The sequence below is a fragment of the Pan troglodytes genome, chromosome 8 (assembly GCF_028858775.2).
Source record: "Pan troglodytes isolate AG18354 chromosome 8, NHGRI_mPanTro3-v2.0_pri, whole genome shotgun sequence".
NCBI classification, from domain to species: Eukaryota; Metazoa; Chordata; class Mammalia; order Primates; family Hominidae; genus Pan; species Pan troglodytes.
Window position 1 is genome coordinate 127,148,879 of NC_072406.2, and position 14,984 is coordinate 127,163,862.

At 44.0% G+C, this 14,984-nt stretch overlaps 1 long non-coding RNA gene across 1 annotated transcript in view; it reads left to right on the plus strand.

The window, feature by feature from the left end:
* The first annotated feature begins 276 nt into the window (after nucleotides 1-276).
* Nucleotides 277-14,984, plus strand: part of LOC129136150 (uncharacterized) — a 31,682-nt gene continuing 16,974 nt past the window's right edge. Inside the window, exons 1-2 of the long non-coding RNA XR_008537482.2 lie at nucleotides 277-360; nucleotides 558-672. This is a non-coding gene — a long non-coding RNA (uncharacterized LOC129136150). The remainder of the gene's footprint in view (nucleotides 361-557; nucleotides 673-14,984) is intronic.

A 14,984-nucleotide genomic window follows, 5' to 3' on the forward strand; every position in this document is an offset into this window, starting at 1 on the left:
ACTGAACATCTACTTTGTACAAGGCACTACAGCAGTTCAGAGATGAATAAAATCATGAGATTCCACTGTCTCCTATGAACCATCACTTTGGGAAATTTTAGAAATGTGGGTAAGCTCCAGGGCTTCCTGCAGCGTAGAAGTCACAAACTCAAATGCCTGCAGAGGCCCAGCTGACAACATAAGTAAATTATTCTGGCTGGGCGGAAAACAATTACGGGTGGGTGGGTTTCCAGCTGGGGAGTGCACGCCTGTGTTAAAGGACAGCTGCTACTCATTTCCAGCCAACTGTGTTCCCATGTAGAACTGCAGCCCAGTGTAGCCAGTACGGAAGATTTCTCAGAAAAAGCCGGAGATCTCAATGTTAGTGTAAAATCTCTCAGATTTCCAAGAGGATTATATGGGGCAAAGGTTCTCAGATCAGTTTGCAGTCTCTTACTTAGCCCATGTGCAGAGCAGTCGTAGAGGGTAGCATGCAGTGTCCTACATAATAATTCTTTTTTATTTTATTTTATGCCTTTCTCCTTCCTGTCTCTCTTTAACCTTTCTTCTTCCCTCAGGCTGGCTTCTTCCCTCAGCCTCGTCCGACCCCAGCCTGGGTTCAATGAACATTCGGTAAAGGAACACGGAATGTCAAGCGCATTAGAGACAACCTGGAGACACATTCCTCTTGCGGTAAGCACTTCACTGTAGATTTTTAATTTTAAACAAGACAATGTTTACGACTTGCTTCTTTCAGGGAAGAGCGATATCAATTTTGGTGAACACTTCAAGGCTGAGATACGCTAGGAGAGTCGTGTGGTGTTGCACAGCAAAGAATTCCACTTTGAAGCGAGTGAAAAAAAAGCATCAAATGCCACATGTAACTCACCGCCTGAAAGGTTACATTGGTATTAAACCTGGGTTTAAAAAGGGACCGAATAGGCTAGCCATTAAAAGACCTGCGTACAACCTCTCTCTCTCTCTTTTTTTTTTTTTTTTTTTTTTTTTTTTTTTTTGAGACGGAGTCTCGCTCTGTCGCCCAGGCTGGAGTGCAGTGGTGCGACCTCGGCTCACTGCAAGCTCCGCCTCCCGGGTTCACGCCATTCTACTGCCTCAGCCTCCCGAGTAGCTGGGACTACAGGCGCCCGCTACCACGCCCGGCTAATTTTTTGTATTTTTAGTAGAGACGGGGTTTCACCGTGTTAGCCAGGATGGTCTCGATCTCCTGACCTCGTGATCCGCCCGCCTCGGCCTCCCAAAGTGCTGGGATCTCTCTCTCTCTTTGAGAGATAATGTATCTGGACAATAAACATGAACAGAGTGGAGTCTATCCTATTTAAAACATTGCCTACTGTACAGGCACCAGGAGCTGAAGGGTCAGAATATTAGCAGTGGGAGCTTGATTAGAAGTTGATGAGAGATGGGTAGTAGTAGGAAAGAGTGAGATAGAGGAAGAGGACATGGGGGTTACCCATAAGTGGAGAGTAGAAAAGTAGAATCAGCTGGCCATCAAAGGGCGTGGGACTGAGGAATAGTATGGCATGTATTAAATATAGTAAGCGCTGACATTGGAGGAGAACTAGGAAGGTAAATGAAATCAATAGGGGATGATGGAGAATAGTTAGGTGTGCAGGGATTAGGGTTATGATAGAAAGACATGTGAATACATGCAGTATTGTCCTGGAAAATGGTTAACAGTTGGTTCTCCTGGGGGGTGAGGGGAAGCCCTGATTTGTAATATTTGCCTATTTCTGTGGTGCAAATACTCCCACCGTGACCAGTTTCAAGCTATGAATGTGAAGTCACTGAAAGCAGGGTTGGGAGGAGATGCGCACATTTGTTCCCCGGCAAGGTGGAAGGTAAGGAAGGTGAAATCAACAAGGTCAAAGAAAACTCAAGATTTCGAGGTGCCTCAGGTCTGAGGGGCGATGAAGTCTAGGGAATGGCTGTGCTGAGGTAGCTGAAATAGAAGTGACTGCAGAGGTCATGAAGCTGAAGAGGTGAAAACAGAAATTAGAAAGGCAAACCCCCACCGCCCAACCCCCACCCCTGCAGCCAGTTTCTGAGGGTGACCATAGAGGAAAGGGTGGAGATGGAGTTCACGTCCAGAAGCCATAGAAGCGAGTGTGACATTGTGCTCAAGGTCAGCACATGTCAGTGTGGGGTGTCACATGCTGTTGTGAACCATCATTTATCACCAATTATGGAAGACCTCCTATGGGCATCTTGCCATATGCATTATAAAGATGTGTAAGAAGACATTTCCCTCCACTTGGTGAGGAGAATTAGGGCTGTACACAGATACTCTAGAGTGCCATGTGCCTGGTACAGATAAGGTGTGTTAGAGGTTAAAAGATGAGGCTCTTAATATTAATGATAGATCCCACTTACTTGAGACTGACTTACAATGTGCCTAGCATTAAGTGTTTTACCTGCATTCCCTTTGACCTTCAGAACAACCCATTTTACAGATAGGGAAATTGGGTCAGAAAGTTTCAGTAACTTATCCAAGGTCACACAATTGGCAAGTGCCAGAGCTGAGCCAGGAACTGAGGTCCTTCTAACACCAAACAGCTTGTCTCCCCAATCACTGTGCTATTTTCCCTCCCCCAGAAGATAATACTCTGATGGAAATGTAGGATAGTGTAATAGGAGATTCGGTGTTCCTTTTTTTAAAAAAAATTCAGCTTGCATATTCCTAAAGAGTCAATTCATGTTTAAAAAAAATTTCCCTTGTGCTTGCATGTGACATGTATTTTTAGGATCTGCTGTTAGCAAGTGTATTTTTGTGTGATTGAGTGGGAGAGTGGGAAAAGTTTTGCAGAGCTGTTGAAGCCAGAATGCAGGGGGGCTGCGCAGCAGAGACTGTAAAATCTCTGCCATCTCAGGTCTTGGAACAAGCACAAAGAGATGTGTTCTCGATTTATTATTCTATGTACATCCCCAGATGAATGACTAGTTAAAGGTATTGTTAAAGCATTTTAAATGACCCACTTCCAGCAGCGAACAAAATCACTTGCTGTGCCAAGCCAACTGGCATTTCTGAGATGATAAAACCACAAAGTGAGGAAAACGTTAAAACTACTAAAGCAAAAATGATACACAATAATGGAGAAGGAGAAAAATTGAGCTTTATTGTCTGCCTAGGCAGATGGCTGACCACTAGGTGGGCCTCGGCGTCACGTCCAGGGTAATTGGTTGCTGGGGTGTTTCTGGCGAGGAAGATTCACGCTTCAGCTCGGTCCACAAGATCCTGGCTCATTCTTTCCTAGATTCCATTTTCTGCCTCCTCTCCATGACTGGGTCTGATGGTTGATCCAAACGGGCAATTGAAATCAGAAGGTTACCTTTACCTTAAAATGCTTTTCTGGAAATAAAAGGACATGAAAAGTAACTAAGGACCGGATTTCCTAGCCGTCTTTCTCTCCTGCATGCGCAATTTATCCCCAGATATAAAATTGCCTGCTCTGATAATTATACCCTCTAAATGAGGGGCAAGTGGCTAATTATGCCCACATGTGGCCGATTGCACTCCCCATTAGCCAATTATGTGCACAATTATTTGTGCACATGAATAATTGCACTCATGGAAAATAGCGGCCCTCCTTTCAAATCCTCCTGCTTGGAGTGGCTGATGGAGTAATTGTCACACTGGAAATGCACTTGGTGGGGAGGGAAAGAGTATCAGATACCAGGAAACGCATAAGTGACCAGAGCTCGCAGATGTTCACTGCCACAAATGGCCTTAGGAGCCAGAAAGAGCTGGAAGGACCACAGGATGGAACGGGCCAGCCTGTGAGTTAGGAAGCCTGCTTCTGAAGTTGCCTGGGCAGCTCATGTGCGGTGACCTTGGGCAAGTCATTAACTTTCCTTCAGGTCTAACTGGTTCTGCATACACAATGAGGATGGTAATAACGCCCAATTCCCAGCACTATCGTGGGATGGATCAGACTATTTAAAAGGATTTACGATCTGCTTGGGTAAAAGCTTTACATAAATATGAGGCATTATCATGTCGCTTGGTACATCTCCAATTATGAAGGAAGGGTAATGACCCTCCATAGCAATGCAGGACTCCTGGTTTGGAGGGAGGGAAAGTTTGAGAAGGACAGGAAGCTTGTTGCCCCAGCACTGATGTTTCTACTGAGATACCAGAAAATGTCATGTGGTCATACAGAATTCATTTATTCATTCAACAAACATCTGTCAATTGTTACACTGTCCTGAGAATTTGGAAAAATGATGAAAGACTCAGTCCTGCCTTAGGAGGTCACTGGCACATTGGTCCGGGCCCCTGTTTTGGGCCTTTTACTCTGACCTGTGCTGATTTGCAAATAGTGGGAAATTTTATCTCAAGTCTAGGAAATCTGGCATGCATTTTCACGGTTTGATTGCCAGATACATTCGATGGCAATGAGTCTTATAATGTTTGGTTACCTTCATTTACCTAAGAACTGTGGTTGTTGCTGTGGTTGTTGTTTTTGTTGTTTTTGAGACGGAGTCTTGCTCTGTCATCCAGGCTGGAGTGCAGTGGCATGATCTCCGGTCACTGCAAACTCCACCTCCCGGGTTCAAGCGATTCTCATGCCTCAGCCCCCTGAGTAGCTGGATTACAGGCGCGCACCACCATGCCCCGCTAATTTTTGTATTTTTAGTGGAGACAAGAGTTTCACCATGTTGGCCAGGCTGGTCTCGAACTCCTGATCTCTGGTGATCCACCTGCCTTGGCCTCCCAAAGTGCTGGGATTACAGGCGTGAGCCACTGTGCCCAGCCAGAACTGTAGTTTTAATGACAATGCTAACAAGTGGTATATGTCACAGTGTCAGGGGTAGGGCTAAGAGGCACATTGCTGCAGTGATCCATCATTCATTTCCCACCATTCTTGCCTGGATTAGCGCAGCAGCTCCCAAAGAGGCACCTCACTTTGACCTTCTTCCTCAAAGACATTCTCTGTGACCTGCCTGGCCCTTATTACCTCTCTAGCTTTGCCAATTCCCTATGTCTCCATCTCCCCTCTCACATGCAGTAGAAAGAGACTCTCTACCTCATGGAGTAAGGAGAGGCTTCTTACTCCATGAGTAAGAAGAGGCAGGATTGCTGTTAGTCTTCAAAGATGAGGTATTTGCTAAATGAATGAGACACAGGGATTGGGGCCACATTACAGGAAATTGAAGTATGCAATAGCCTGGTGTAGGTTAAGAGTGTGGACTCTGAAACCAGACTCAGCCTGGAATTGAATCCTGGCTGTGTGATGTTGGGCCAGTGACTTAAACTCTCTGTGCTTTTATTCACTCTTCTATAAAATGGGGATTATAATAAACCTACCTTATAAGGTTATTATAAGAGTCAGTAAATATAAAAATAGAAGTTTTTGGATGATGACTAGCACAGAGTAAACACTTGTTTGCCATTATTTTTATTACTTGACTAAAAATATACCAAAAAGACCATCCAAGAAAAGCCTTTAAGGTGCTAGTGCAGAAAGATTCCCCTTGTGTTTGTGTGCTGGGGGGTCAGTGGTGCCTGTGGCCCACTGGAGAGGAAACAGCTATGGCTGGAGTGATTCTCAAACTTCAGAATGTCTAAAATCATCACATGGACAACTTATTAAGGAAAGCAAATGCCTGGGCTCCATCCTCAGAGAGTCTCATTCACTGGGTCAGGATAGAGCCCAGGAATCTTTACCTTAAAGAACCATCCCACCTCCTACCTCATATGATCCTTATGCAGGTGATCTGGGGCCCACACTTTGAGAAGTAGACTCAGGTCAAAGTGGCTCTAACTGCATCTCATTTCTTACCTGGCATATCTAATAGTAGAGAAGAAGGCAATGCTAAGATTTTTGTCGGAGATCTTTTGCTGGGATTGCTGCTTCATTCATTCACTCATGTATTTATTTATTTATTTAATTTGAAACAGAGTCTCACTTTGTCACCCAGGCTGGAGGGCAGTGGCACAATCTGAGCTCACTGCAGCCTCAGGCTCCTGGGTTCAATCGCTTCTCTTGCCTCAGCCTCCCGAGTAGCTGGGATTACAGTCATGCACCACCACGCCCAACTAATTCTTGCATTTTCAGTAGTGACAGCATTTCACCATGTTAGCTAGACTGATCTGGAACTCCTGACATCAGGTAATCTGCCTGCCTCGGCCTTTCAAAATTAGTAGCTGCAATTACACGTGTGAGCTGCCATGCCTGGCCTGCTGTTTCTTTTAGTTGGGCCTCTTCTGTAATAGAGTGTGAGAATTCTGACTTGCTGCAACAGTCTGCTTTGAAGCAGGGCTGTGTTTACACTGGTCAGATGTGGAATTGTGGGGCACACTTAGCAGCTTCCTTCTCTAATTTTTCTGTATTTTCAGGAGAACAATTTTAAAAAATTTAATAAAAATGCCTTAAAAATTAACATGATTATAAGATGAATCCCATTTTTCTAATCTTGTAAATTAAAAACAATCATAAGCATATGAGCACCTGCACTTAGGGAATCAAGGTGGCAAAGCTAAACACTTCCAGCTCTAGGTGATTCGCGGCAATACAAATGGAGCTGGACTTTGGCCACAGTGCAAAAATATTGATCTGTTGTTAGATGCTCTGAAGTTTCCAGAAAGAATCGGTTCTGCCTGCTGTGCTTCAGTGCTTAAGGGAAGTGCTTCCTCAAAATGTTAGTTTTTAAGCCCAGCTTTCTTAAATAGGAAGATTCTAATAGTAGCAAAAATATAAACTGCTTCTAGGTTTAAAAAGGACCCAGCACACAATGGTTATCACATACCTTTCTCCTCAGGTGATGAGTGGATGAGTGGCCTGGTGTATTTCATAACATCTCCCAGGGTCCAAATGCTAAAGCAATTGCTGAAAAGATACCATGTGTACCGGAACCTTGCAGAGGTATTTTGTTGGCATAAAAAGAAATATTGATCATCTATAGTAAAAATGGTTCTACTTTAATACTACTGAGAAAAGATTTTCTTTTCCCAGATCTACATCCTGAATCTTCATGAAGACAAGATCCCCTAAACTTCCACTAACACCATAATGTGTGCTGTCCTTTGTAATGTAGTCCACAGATCTCATAAACTGTCAGAAATAGCAGAGATTGTAAGGTCATCCACTTCCCCTGTAAGGCCTGCGCCCCTCACTTACAACCCTAATAACGTCCTCTAACCTCTGCTGGAGGGCAGATTTAGCCGCCAGCTGGGAAGAGCTCTGCCCTAGTCAACATTTTTATCTGTGGCTTTCAGATGAGAACACTGGATGCTTATCTGAAAAAAGCTCCTCAGGCTGGAGGGAGGGATTGGCTGTAACAAGATGCAATGTGATAAGAATAAAAGCGAAGCCAAACTCTAGGCCCAAAGGCTCTAGCAACACACTTTTGAGAACCTTGGAGACGAGTTTTGGCTGATGCGAGCTTCTCCGCCTGCTAAAGTAGCCCATTCCATTTAGACGGCTCTAGAGGCTGGCATGTTCTTCTCCACGTTGTGTTAATGTACTCCAGTTTCTTCCTGCCATGAACTGGCATGCCCTGGCTCCTCCTACCTTCCCCACTTTAAGTCTTCCCTCCCTCCTTCTGACCTTCCCATTCCAGTCACACTGGCCTTTTGTCTGGTCCTAACAAACCATGCCTTTCCTGCCTCCAAGCCCTACACCTGCTATCCATCCCTCTGTCTGAGAGACACTCCCACCCCTTCACAAAGCCTGTTTCTCATCCTTCCAGTTCAGATGTCTTCTCAGCTTGCCTCAACTGACCTCTTTCAGCTATTCTCACTCTTTGTACTCTGTTCATTTCCTTCCTGTCAGTCACCATAATTTATCTTTATTTGAATCAATTTCTTAGTTGTATTATTTAGTTATTTGCACACTCTGTCTCTCTGTGCCTTTCTTATTCACTGCAGGCTTTCTTATGTAAGTAATTTATTTACTTAAATTTTTAAAAATAATTTCAACTTTTTGCCGGGCACAGTGGCTCACGCCTGTAATCCCAGCACTTTGGGAGGCCGAGGTGGGTAGATCAGCTGAGGTCAGGAGTTCGAGACCAGCCTGGCCAACATGGTGAAATCCCGTCTCTACTTAAAATACAAAAACTAGCCGGGCGTGGTGATATGCACCTGTAATCCCAGCTACTTGGGAGGTTGAGGCAGGAGAATCACTTGAACCTGGGAGGTGGAGGTTGCAGTGAGCTGAGATCACGCCATTGCACTCCAGCCCGGGGCATGAGAGTGAGACTTCATCTCAAAAAAACAAAAAACAAAAAACAAAAAAACCCTGCTTTTCAGAGGGGCTGAACTAATTTACATTCTCACCAATAGTGTATAAGCATTCCTCTTTCTCTGCAGCCTCACTAGCATTTGCTTTTTTAAAAAACTTTTTAATAATAGCCATTCTGACTGGTATGAGATGGTATCTCCTTGTGGTTTTCACTTGCAATTCTCTGATGATTAGTGATATTGAGCATTGTTTCATGTTTGTTGGCTGTTCGTATGTCTCCTTTTAAGAAGTGTCTGTTCATATATTCTACCCATTTTTTGAATGGGGTTGTTTTGTGCTTGTTGAATTAAGTTCCTTATAGATTCTAGATATTAGACCTTTGTTGGATGCATAGTTTGTGAATATTTTCTCCTATCCTATAGTTCTGTTTACTCTGTTGATAGTTCCTGTTTTGTTTTGTTTTGTTTTTTGCTGTACAGAAGCTCTTTAATCTAATTGGTCCCACTTGTCAATTTTTGTTTTTGTTGCAATGGCTTTTGAATTTTAATAATAAATTCTTTCCTAAGGCTGATGCCCAGAACAGCATTTTCTAGATTTTCTTCTAGGATTCTTATAGTTCAAAGTCTTATATTTAAGCTTTTAATCCATCTCAAGTTAATTTTTATATATAGTGAAATGTAGGGGTCCTGTTTCATTCTTTTGCATGTGGCCAGCCAGCAATCCCAGAACCATTTATTGAATAAGGAATCTTTTCCTCATTGCTTATTTTGTCAACTTTGTCAAAGATCAGATGACTGTAGGAGTGTGGCTTTCTTCTGGGTTATCCACTCTGTTACATTGGTCTATGTGTCTGTTTTTGTATCAGTATCATGCTGTTTTGGTTACTATGGTCTCATAACATAGTTTAAAGTTGGATAATGTTATGCCTCTGCTTTGCTGTTTTTGCTTAAGATTGCTTTGACTATTGAGGCTCTTTTTTCACTCCATATGAATTTTAGAATAGTTTTTTCTAATTCTTTGAAAAATGACCTTGGCAGTTTGATAGGAATAACATTGAATCTATAGATTGCTTTGGGCAGTATGCTATTTTAATGATATTGATTCTTCCTATCCATGAGCATGGAATATTTTTCCATTTGTTTGTGTCATCTACTATTTCCTTCAGCAATGTTTTTTAGTTTTCCTTGTAGAGATCCTCCTAGGTATTTCATTTTTTATGTGGCTATTGTAAATGGGATTGCATTCTTCATGCGGCTCTCAGCTTGAATGTTATTGGTGTATAGAAATGCTACAGAGTTTTGTACACTGATTCTGTATCCTGAAACCTTACTGAAGTCATTTATCAGTTCTAGGAGCCTTTGGCAAAGTCTGTAGTGTTTTCTAGGTATAGAATCATATCATTAGCAAAGAAAGATAGTTTGACTTCTTCTTTTCCTATTTGAATGCCTTTTATTTCTTTCCCTTATCTGATTGCTCTTCCAGTACTACGTTGAATAGGAGTGCTGAGATTGAGCATTCTTGTCTTGTTCCACCTCTCAAGGGAAATGGTTCCAGCTTTTGCCTATTCAATATGATGTTGGCCATGGGTTTGTCATAGATGGCTCTTATTATTTTGAGGTGTATTCCTTTGATGCCTAGTTTGTCAAAGGCTTTTATCATGAAGGGATGTTGGATTTTATTGAAAGCTTTTTCTGGGTCTTATTTGGTGAATTGCATTTATTGAATTGTGCATGTTGAGCCAAACTTGCATCCCAGGGATTAAACCTACTTGATCATGGTGTTAACTTTTTGATGTGCTGCTGGATTTGGTTTGCTAATTTTTTTTTTTTTTTTTAAGATGGAGTCTCGCTCTGTCGCCCAGGCTGGAGTGCAGTGGTGTGATCTCGGCTCACTGCAAGCTCCACCTCCTGAGTTCATGCCATTCTCCTGCCTCAGCCTCCCGAGTAGCTGGGACTACAGGCACCCGCTACCACACCTGGCTAATTTTTGTATTTTTTAGTAGAGACAGGATTTCACCATGTTAGCCAGGATGGTCTCGATCTCCTGACCTCGTGATCTGCCTGCCTCAGCCTCCCAAAGTGGCTAGTATTTTTTTAATTACTATTTTTTCTCACCCTTGCTGCCATCTTATGATTTTCTAGTATTTTGTTGAAGATTTTTGCATCTATTTTCATCAGGGATATTGGCCTGTAATTTTCTTTTTTCATTTCATCTTTACCACATTTTTGTATCAGGTTCATACTGGCTTCATAGAATGAGTTCAGGAACGGTCCCTCCTCCTCAAATTTTCTCTGTAGAATTAGTACCAGCTCTTTGTGTGTCTGGGAGAAGTTGTATGCCAATAATTTAAATGCAGTTAATATTTACTGGACAATTTCCTCCAGATAATTATATATGATTTTTGGTCCACCCTGAGTTGATACATGTATTTTAATTGTATTATGGTATGAAAAGAGCAACAGTATTTGGTCACCTAGTCTTGCCTATAGATGTGCCTAATGATTCAAAGTAGACATTTTGGGAGCCTAACAGGTGCCGTGACTAGGCAGTTTTTTTTTTTTCTTTTTTTTTTTGAGACAGAGTCTCTCTATGCTGCCCAGGCTGGAGTGCAGTGGCATGATCTCGGCTCACTGCAACATCCGCCTTCTGGGTTCAAGCAATTCTACTGCCTCAGCCTCCCCAGTAGCTGGGACTACAGGCACACGCCACCACGCCTGGCTAATTTTTGTATTTTTAGTAGAGATGGGGTTTCGCCATATTGGCCAGGCTGGTGTTGAACTCCTGGCCTCATGATCCACCTGCCTCGGCCTCCCGACGTGCTGGGCTTACAGGCGTGAGCCACCGCACCCGGAGATGAGGCAATTTTATATTCCCAAATATCCAACTCTTCTGACCCGCTTTCTCAGTCTGGGTGTGTCAGGCACAAGGCCTGTTCAGATTATGTGGTCTCTGAAGATATGGCTCTCCAGGGTTGGCAATGTGGGTAAGGATTCACCTGGTTTAGGATTTACACATTCGCCTTGAATGTCTGTTGCACCAAGTAGACAGTCCATCCCAACTTGGCCATTTGGTCAGAGCTGTAAGGAGACAAGGAGGTGGGCAGCCGCTGCTGTGAACTGTTTGGACAAAGACTGCCAAATAGCTATCAGACAGTGTTAACAAAAGCTGATTTAGGTTTGAAGGGGGCAGTCTCTTGGGCCACTTACTATGCTGCATCATCCTCTTTGGAAAATGCTCTTCAGGTAACTGCCCAGCAGACTGAGAAAATAAAATGCTCACAGAGAAAAAAGACCCGGAAAGTCTGACTTCTCAGAGCTCAGTGTTTAGGTGCGGAACTGGATTGTGAAAGGATTTTTAAATTTTTTATATTCATTGCAGGGAACATTCATTTATTCCATCCTTCTCCACTCCCACCTGTCTGTCGTTGTCTTTGTCTCTGTCTCCCCACCTCTCTCTCTAGACACACACACACACACACACACACACACACACACACACACACCCTATTCATTGCCAACAGTAATAGAGTTGCTTCTTTACTTCTTGGAGAGAAAAGCCTCAATCTGAGGAAGCTGTGCTGACTAGCCTTGCTCTTAATCATGGAGACAATGCTTTATGCCTTTATCTTTGCACAGCTGAAAGCCATGGCAGAAGCAGTCCTCTAAACGAAATAAAATAGAAAGGTTCCTGCTAAGCCCTGGCAAATGCAGCCTTCTATCCCTCCCCCAACACTCACAGCTTCTGAGCAAGATGTAGCTGCCTTCCAGGAGGCTGGGTGATGGGCAATAATGAGCAGAGCCACGTGAAGGAAAGATGGGTGAAGAAATGTGTGTGGAGGTCATGCTGGCTGCACTGACCATGAAACAAAGGATCTACCCCTCTAGTAACTGCCCTACTCCTTTGGTAACTGTTCTGAAATTATAACTTGCCAGAAGTTCAGAAGGACCTAGTGCAGGTATTAGAGGAAATTCGTAAGATTGAGCCATTTATTCCTGCACAGATACATAATAATGGACACGGGCCATGGTGGCCAGCATTCTTGCTCTTGACAATGGTGAAGGGAGGGGTTGTAGGTCATGGCTATGCTCTCAGAATTATAATGGAAAGTAACAGCTCCTGAGTGTTTACTATGAGCCAAGGCCTGTGCTAAACACTTTACCATATGATGACATCTTTTTCTCACAGGTATCAAAAAACAATAGGACATACCGGATAGCTACAATCTTTGGGCCCCTGCAAACACAATAATGTGTATTCTCTTCTTCAAATCCTACATATTGCTACAAACTGTATCCCTGAGGCATATTCATTGTAAAATAAAAACATATAAAGTACTACTTTTGTTTTTTGAGATGGAGTCTCACTCTGTCACCCAGACTGGAGTGCAATAGCATGATCGTGGCTCACTGCAACCCCCTGCTCCTGGGCTCAAGTGATTCTCCTGACTCAGCCTCTCAAGTAGCTGGGATTACAGGCGCATGCCCCCATGCCTGGCTAATTTTTGTACTTTTAATAGAGACCAGGTTTCACCATGTTGGCCAGGCTGGTCTCAAACTCCTGACCTCAAGTGATCCACCTGCCTCGGCCTTCCAAAGTGCTGGCATTACAGCTGTGAGCCACTGCACCCGGCCCATATAAAGTACTACTAATGTAACAGGGTGCTAGTCCAGACAGTGACCACACGTGGTGTTCATTGAAGGCTGGACTAACAACTCCAGCCTCTCCACCATCACAGAGTGATGACTGCCTTCCCTGAAGCAAAGCTTCTGGTTCAAGGAAAGGCCAGTAAGTGACTGCTCTTTGTTGTATACATGTTAGATGATCAGGCCTCAAGAAAAGTATAAAGAGATCTTTGTGCTCTCTGGGACTCAAAAAGCTGCACTCTTTGGGGGAAGGGTAGCCAGGTAAAAGTGGCCCAGGTAAAGAGGGCCTGGTACACCTGGTTCTGCAAGATGGTAGACACAAAAATGAGAGCCACATTTGGAGCTTATGTGCCCCTTACTCTGCACATAACCTGCAAGATCTAATTACTAACAACTGGAATCTTGGAAACACCTGTAGTACATCCTTGGCTAAGGTTAGCCCCAACAGAGAGGGCTCTCCTCTTACAGAGAACCATTACATTTGTGCCTTCATCCTAGACTAGAAAAGGCATGATCAGACTACTAAAAAGACATCAGGAAAGGGCCTGTGACATCTGAGGGAAGTGGTTGCCCTCTCTGGGATGTTGGTTCGGGAAGAGGGGCATGGAGGAGTGCCTGCTTTAGATGGTCATTCAGGAACCCAGGCTGATAGTGAGAGGTGAAGCCAGCTGGGCTTCTGGGCTAGGTGGGGACTTGGAGAACTTTTGTGTCTAGCTAAAGGATTGTAAATGCACCAATCAGCACTCTGTAAAATGGACCAATCAGCACTCTGTAAAATGGACCAATCAGCTCTCTGTACAATGGACCAATCAGCAGGATGTGGGCAGGGCCAAATAAGGGAATAAAAGCTGGCCACCAGAGCCAGCAGTGGCAACCTGCTTAGGTCCCCTTCCACGCTGTGGAAGCTTTGTTCTTTTGCTCTTCACAATAAATCTTGCTGCTGCTCACTCTTTGGGTCTGCACTATCTTTATGAGCTATAACACTCACCGTGAGGGTCTGTGGCTTCATTCCTGAAGTCAGTGAGACCACAAACCCACTGGGAGGAACAAACAACTCTGGACACGCCAACTTTAAGAGCTGTAACATTCACTGTGAAGGTCTGCGGCTTCACCTCTGAAGTCAGCGAGACTATGAACCCACTGGAAGGAAGAAACTCCAGACACATCTGAACATCTGAAGGAAGAAACTCCAGACACACCATCTTTAAGAGCTGTAACACTCACTGCAAGGGTCTGCGGCTTCATTCTTGAAGTCAGCAAGACCAAGAACCCACTGGAAGGAAACAATTCCGGACACATTTTGGTGACCCAGATGGGACTATCACCAAGTGGTGAGTACCATCAACCCCTTTCACTTGTTATTCTGTCCTATTTTTCCTTAGAATTCGGGGGCTAAATATTGGGCACCTGTCAGCCAGTTAAAAGCGACTAGCATGGCTGCCAGACTTAAGAGACTAAAGACACGGGTGTCAGACTTTCTGGGAAAGGGCTCTCTAATAACCCCCAACTCTTTGGAGTTGGGAGCGTTGGTTTGCCTGGAACCAGCTTCCACTTTTCCTGTACTTCTGGGCTGAGCCAAGGGTCAACAGAGAGGAAAGCCATTCAGCTCTGGGGTCCCGACAGCAAGTTGGTTGACCCTGTGGCCATGAGCAGAACTCTCAAAGTCATGTTGCCCAAGCGAGACTCACCCATCTATCCTATCTATCCTGACTCTTGCTTCCTGGGTCCTAATGCCTGTCAGACAAAACTTCCTCTCGTCTCTGTTCTCCAAGGCTAGTCCCACTTCTAAAAACCACTCCCTGTCTCTGGTGCTTTTCTAGTTTCTCCTATAAGAATGATTTCTAGTATAAACTCCAGGACTCTATTCCCTTCTTTAGGCACCCGGGCTCACCAATCAGAAAGCCATAATTTTTGCCCGAAGCCCCATCTTAGGGGGGACTATCCTCAGACAAGCAGGCCTAACAAAAGCTATTCCTGAAGCTAGGATATGGGGAGCCTCAGAAATGATATCCTTCCTATTCAAGTGAGGACAAAAGGCATCACTCTTCCAATTCTGGAGATCCCTTCCCTCCCTCAGGGTATGGCCCTCCACTTCACTTTTGGGGCATAACGTCTTTATAGGACATGGGTAAAGTCCCAATACTAACAGGAGAATGTTTAG